Raw genomic sequence first — 7,087 nt, forward strand, 5'->3', positions numbered from 1 at the left:
AAAATTTCCTATCTAGCTTCTGGTGATTCTTCCCCTTTTTTGGGGGGTTATGTTGTCCACACTCCTCGTAAAGACAGTTTGACTCTGGTTAGATATTACCATTGAAAAAAACTGGATATCCAAAAATGTGACCACTATCGTATTGTTTCCTCTTGCCCAGTTTGTAAAGGGAAAGTTGAAAGTATGCACTAATAAATGTGAATTTTAAAGCAATTCATTTGAACAGGAAGAAATAAAACAAAATGAGAGATTGCCAGCCGGCTGTTTAGCAGGCCAATGGTAATAACGGTTGATTTTTTTTTTTTTAATAAAAAATACATATTACATAACTTAATAAAGTAAAAATTTACAGGGCGCTGAACAAGATTGCCACAGTGGTCGGTCTGCAGTCTTCTACTCCAGTTAAGTAACTTTCCTTTTCATCATGCCCTGCTGCCTGCCAGTTTTATACTCTCAGTATCAAAAACATGCCTAGCTCTCTTCAAATATTAATTAACTTAATTAACGCGTCCTTTTTATTACAGATGATTGAAAGGAAGTATCAGTAATGCCAACAGTATTTTGCTTACGTTTAAATAATCGTATAATGAATTCAGTAGTTTGTACAATTAATTTACAATTGTAATTTATCATTGCCGACAAATTTAATTACAAATTCGGTTTTTTTTTTGCTTTTTTTTGGCATTGGCTTCCGCCATACAGCCAGCATCGTCCAGGTGCTAGACACTAGAATATCACTCACTCTCCATTCTTACCTACAAATACATTCGCTTCACACATTCATCTCTCTACTATATACAACTATTTACATAAACTACAGCTAATGGATGGATCAGTACTCTGTGCTCCTGCCATCCTTATAGCTTAACCGAAATTGAAATCACGTAATCCTTCTCTAGTCATTTTCTTCCATTCATTCTATAACTTTTAAATACACTCATACGAGGGTCGTTTGAAAAGTCCGTGCAAACAGAGAGATAGCACCACTGGCGCGTATCGAGGTTATGTTTAGTTAGTAGCATCTCTTGGAAGAACACACACCAAGTTTCAGCCAGATCGGTCTATTTCTTTGTGTTTGGCATTCGTATGAATCGAGGAAGTCGAGTGATTTTCAAAAAAATGGACGAAAAAGAATTTCGTGTGTTGATTAAACACTACTTTATGAAAGGCAAAACGCCTCAGGAGACTAAAGAGAAGCTTGATAAACATTATGGTGACTCTGCACCTTCGATTAGAACAGTTTATATATGGTTTCAAAATTTTCGGAGTGGCCATATGGGCACAAGTGACGCTGAACGTTCTGGACGACCTGTTGAGGTTACTACTCCAGAAATCATTGATAAAATCCATGATATGGTGATGGATGACAGAAGAGTGAAGGTGCGTGAGATTGCTAGTGCTGTGGGCATCTCGAATGAACGGGTACATAATATTTTGCATCAACATTTGGACATGACAAAGCTATCCGCAAGATGGGTGCCGCGATTGCTCACGCTTGACCAAAAACGAAATCGTGTAAGGACGGTTTGCAGCTGTTCCAGGACTTTAAGCGTTGTTTCGTCACTGTGGATGAAACATGGATACATCACTACACTCCTGAGACCAAAGAACAATCTAAACAATGGGTTACCAAGGGGGAATCTGCGCCAAAAAAGGCGAAGACCGTTCCTTCGGCCGGAAAGATTATGGCGACTGTCTTTTGGGATTCGCAAGGAATAATCCTCATCGACTATCTGGAAAAGGGTAAAACTATTACAGGTGCATATTATTCATCGTTATTGGTCCATTTGAAAACCGAGCTGCAAGAAAAACGCCCACGATTGGCCCACAAAAAAGTCCTTTTCCATCACGACAACGCACCAGCTCACACCTCAGCAGTTGTGGTCGCAAAATTAATGGAAATAGGGTTCCAACTCGTTTCACATCCCCCTATTCTCCAGACTTGGCTCCCTCGGACTACTATTTGTTCCCCAATATGAAGAAATGGATGGCGGGAAAAAGATTTTATTCAAACGAGGAGGTGATTGCAGAAACGAATGGCTATTTTTCAGACTTGGACAAATCCTATTATTCGGAAGGGATCAACAAACTAGAGCAGCGTTGGACGAAGTGTATAAGCCTAAAAGGAGACTATGTTGAAAAATAAAAAAGGTTTACCCCCAAAAATTAAGTAGTTTTTATTTTTGCACGGACTTTTCAAACGACCCTCGTAAATTCCTGTATATATCGTCAAACATTCGTTTCCTTTCTACCACATAACGTGAACATATCATTATTACATGTTTGAAATCCTCCTCCTCATTGCAATCTACGCAAAGAGGAGAGTGGACCTTTTGTTGATCCTGTGTAGATACGATCCGCACACCGCGTGGTTCGCTCTCAGCCTGCTTATTGTCGTAACAACCCATTTATTAGTGACTATTCTCTTAAACCATGGTTGTCTAGGTAACTGATCTGCCATAGTTTTATAGAATCTCCCTTTATTACCATTACTTGTAATCTGTCTGCCATTTTTGTTTTTGCAATTATACACTTGATATCGGTTTGTGGTAATTTATAGGTAGCCATTTCCCCACTATTGGTGGCTTCCTTTGCAAAATTCGGTTGTTACCTGTTCCACTATACTGAAAAGTAACTAAACAAATTTCTTAGTTTTTTTTTTTTTATTTAATTGTTTAAATTTAATGTGCATCAATAAAAGCAATTTTACTGATTTGTGGTTTAAAATCACAATTTATTGTAAATAATCATTTCAACACATTTTTATAATGGTCATTGGTAAAAAAAAAGGCGAAAGAATTTAAAAATTTTGGGTAGATTTTCTCTGATTAGCAAATCTCGAGATATCGACTCTTTGTGTTACATCTCAAAATACTCAAAACGATTTTTTGTTAAAGAAAATAATCCAAATAGTAGCTTTTGATATAAATACAAAGTTTTGCTTGATCCTAGGAGAGCAAAAAAGTCACAAATCAACTGAAGAAGCCGCTAAAAAAAAGATTTTTTTAAAAATTTATTTTGTGATTTACAATCTGCAGACATTGTATACAATCAGTAAATATGGAGAGAGTGATGAACTAGTGCGGGAGGAGAGAAACTACCCAGCGGTAGCACTCTCTATAGGAGAGAGGAGAATGTGGAGAGGAGAGAGGAGACATTAGTTCTTCAGACCTCAAGGAAGTCGCGGGGCCACTGGCGATTCAGTCGGCGAGGAGTATTAGGGATGTCAGAAGAAGCGAGAGGCAGTACAAGAGGATTGGAACAAGTGGAGTGAGCAGTATGGAATTTTTGGTATTTAGTCTTGGCGAGTTGGTCTATAAAGGGAATGTTGAGGTCGGTGTGAAGGGTGAGGTTAGCCACTGTAGAAAGGAGCGTCAACTATCTGACGGAGTAGTTTTGACTGAAATGTCCGTACAGTCCGTATGTTTCTAGGTTTGGCTGAACCTCCACAGCTCTAGTCCGTCCACATAGGTTTGAGAATAGTGTTGTGTGTTAAACGTTTGAGTTCTATGGGACAAAACGTGCGAAACTGTAAAAAAAAAAATAAGTTAAAACTTAAAACAAACTATTCAAAATTTTGGGCACTACACTGAATGTTGGCATTGCATGCAATCATGAAACTTTTTTAGTGTAAATATTCTCTCTAAACTATTAACCTAATGAAAGTTTTGAATAACTTGTAATTTTTACCAGAAAACTCGCCAGAAACTAAAAATAATTTAATCAGTTTATTTATTTATACCGTGCAACAAGACAAAAACCAAATTGCTTACCATTCATAAAATTGACTTTAGTTTTTTCAAAATTCGATCCAAAATTGGGTAAGCATGATTGTTCTAGTTGAACTTTACACCAAATAAAAGCCAGACAACATAACCAATGATCCACCTCTACAAACTGAAATGTGTAGGCAGTTGGGAACCTCATTGTGATGTTGATATTGATAGGGTTAGCCACTACGTCAAGAGTCCGCAGGAAATGGAGTTGCCACTTCCTCACAAAATGATACGTAAATTGTAGCACAAAAAAAAAAAAAAAATTATTAACTTCAATAAATTTTACATTTAAAATATGAGGAATATGAGGAACATGAATTTTATGGTTATAGTTTTAGTTTAATAATCGATAATTATGATATACAACTAAGTTATCATTAAATGCATACAAATCACTACTAAAATTATATCAACAATTAATAGAGCATGAGATATCTATTTGCCTTATCTGCATGTCTCTTTCATTAGGGCAGTTAAGATTTTAACAAAAAACCTTTTGTTTAGGGCATCAATGTCTGCTGGTAAGATTGGCCTTTCAGCAGATTGTCCTTCAATTTTGAAAATTATGATTAAAGACTAGACTATTCATTGTAGGTTGTGGAACTTCTCGAAAGACGATCTACGAGGAGGTACCCAAAAATAACCGGAATTGCGTTGCCGCGCATGGAGCTTATGTAGTACGCATTTCTGCCGCTAGACGTGTATAGCGCAATTCCTTGCCAGTTCAGTCCTGCCTGTGTTGTCTGCCTGGCTTGTTCTGTTCATCTGCAGTGATTGTTTTTACCAGCGCTGTTTTGTTCTTTTTTCGTTTTTTATGATGGCAAGTTTAAGTGAACAACGTGCAGCTCTGAAATTTTGTTTTCTACTCGGCAAAAATGCTGCTGGAAGTGTTTTAAGTTGAAAACAGCTTACAAAGATGACGCTATGGGAAAAACTCAAGTATACGAGTGGTTTACTCGGTTTAAAAATGGCGACATGTCGATTGATGACAAACCTCGTTCTGGACGTCCATCAACTGCCCGGATCAACGAAAATGTTGAAAAAATTCGAGAGCTGGTGTTCACAGACCGTCGACAGACAATTGATCAACACAATTATGATTAAAGACTAGACTATTCATTGTAGGTTGTGGAACTTCTCGAAAGACGATCTACGAGGAGGTACCCAAAAATAACCGGAATTGCGTTGCCGCGCATGGAGCTTATGTAGTACGCATAATCAAAATTGACAATTGGTCAGAGAGTAGTGGGTTATCTTGGAGCTCGGTTCAGCGAATTTTAACGGAAGATTTGGGGATGAAAAGGGTTGCTGCCAAGTTTGTTCCTTGAGTTCTGACTGACAAACAAAAAGAACATCGAGTTGAAACATGTCGTGCTTTCAAACAACAGCTTGAAACTGATCCAGACTTTCTGTCAAAGGTCATTACTGGTGATGAGTCATGGTGCTATGGTTATGACCCAGAAACAAAGCAACAGTCGAGCCAATGGAAGACGTCATCTTCACCCCGACCAAAAAAAATGTCGTCAAGTCAAGTCAAACATCAAAACAATGCTGATTTGCTTTTTTGATGCCAAAGGCGTAGTCCATTCAGAGTTTGTCCCCCCAGGTCAGACTGTCAATCAAACCTTGTATTTGGAAGTTTTGAAAAGATTGCGCAATAGTGTTCGCCAAAAAAGACCCGATTTGTGGCAAACAGGAGAGTGGTTCTTCCACCACGACAATGCACCTGCACACACAGCCATCTCTGTTACACAGTTTTTGGCTAAAAATGGCATGGTTCCGCTGCCCCACGCACCTTACTCGCCTGACCTGGCTCCGTGCGACTTTTTCTTATTTCCACGCATGAAAAAGGGCATGAAAGGTCACCGATTTGACAACATTGAAGAGGTCAAGAAAAAAACGAAGAAGGAGCTGTCAGCCATTTCTAAAGATGACTACAAAAAATGTTTCGAACAGTAGAAGCACCGGTGGGACAAATGTATTAGTTGTAATGGAGAGTATTTTGAAGGGGATAAGGTTGTTCTGTAAAAAATTTGTAAATAAATAGCTTTTAAAAAATAATTCCGGTTTTTTTTGGGTACCCCCTCGTAATTTACCAACGGAATTGAAGAGACAAATTTACCGGTAATGTGGACATGTTGTTAATGTCGTTGGAATTAATTGTTTATTTCAGATAATTATTTCATTTTATTAATTATAGCAAAATGTCCCACATATTTTATTTTAAATTTACGTTAATATTTGTAATAGTACTTAATTAAAGTTTGCAAAATAAATGAACACGTAGCATGGATCCATCTGCAGAGTTGCCATGCGCACAAAAATATAAAGCAAATAATAATAATAATTTTTTTGCCTATGTCAATAAATAATTGGTACTTCTAATGTTGGGCAAAATAATTGAAACCGTTAGGTGATGGTCAAATCCTCTGGACTGCCGTTAGGGATAAACATTTAGTACAATGGTTGCTTTAGGTCATATAAGGGTTGAATTTTTTCCAAAGAGGAAGTCTAAAGTGGGAATATTATATAATGCTGCCGGAAGGAAGTCTAAGTTAGTTAATGTAGAAGGAAGCTATGCTGCCCTAATCTAATATAATTATCAAAAGAGGTATTAAGTATCAAGAAATAGAAATGCTTCTAAGTTAGCTTTTATGAATTAAGTATGTCCTCCAATAGTGGTTTTAGAAACTCGACAGACGTTCAGAACTGACCCTGATGAACAAACGATCACTATGTACCGCTCTACTTGTCCCAATATGGACGTACGGAATACAGCTCTACGGAAGCGCTAAAAAAATCGAACATCAACCGACTTCAAACCTTACAACCAAAAATTCTAAGAACAATAGTTAGCGCTCCCTTCTACGTCTCCAATCACACAATACACGCTGATCTCAATATTCCTCTCGTTTCTGGAAATAGTCCCAATCTCGGGACACAAAACTCCCACTCAAATCTTCACAGTCATTACAACCCTCTGATCCACAACATGTCTACAACAACACTTCCTACAAAACCTCAGCGCAGACTAAAGCGGCGTTAGCGACCATCCCAACACATAACGCCGATCTCCTAGGATGGTTGCTGTGTAACCTTGCCAATCTGGCGAACCATCACTGGATGGTCGTCGTTCACTCCACTCACGCCTCTTGGCGTGCACGTGTATGTAAGTGCATATATATGCGTGCACGTGTATTTGCGCCATTTCCTTATCCTCATCTCTTTTGCTTGTTGTAATCTATTACAGTTGCAAAATAAGTAAAAATTAAACAAAAATTATTGTCTATATTTTGTAAGAATTATTATTA

General features: G+C 37.8%; 1 long non-coding RNA gene across 1 annotated transcript; it reads right to left on the reverse strand.

Moving 5' to 3' along the window:
- Nucleotides 1-2,230: 2,230 nt before the first annotated feature.
- Nucleotides 2,231-6,225, reverse strand: LOC141452602 (uncharacterized). The gene is made up of 3 exons (XR_012457495.1): nucleotides 5,173-6,225; nucleotides 3,774-4,654; nucleotides 2,231-3,529 (listed from the first exon to the last, which is right to left on the reverse strand). It is a non-coding gene; the product is annotated as an uncharacterized lncRNA (long non-coding RNA).
- Nucleotides 6,226-7,087: the final 862 nt, after the last annotated feature.

Source organism: Rhodnius prolixus, unplaced genomic scaffold, assembly GCF_049639745.1.
Source record: "Rhodnius prolixus isolate KJV_2025 unplaced genomic scaffold, Rpr scaffold_3, whole genome shotgun sequence".
Classification (NCBI taxonomy): Eukaryota; Metazoa; Arthropoda; class Insecta; order Hemiptera; family Reduviidae; genus Rhodnius; species Rhodnius prolixus.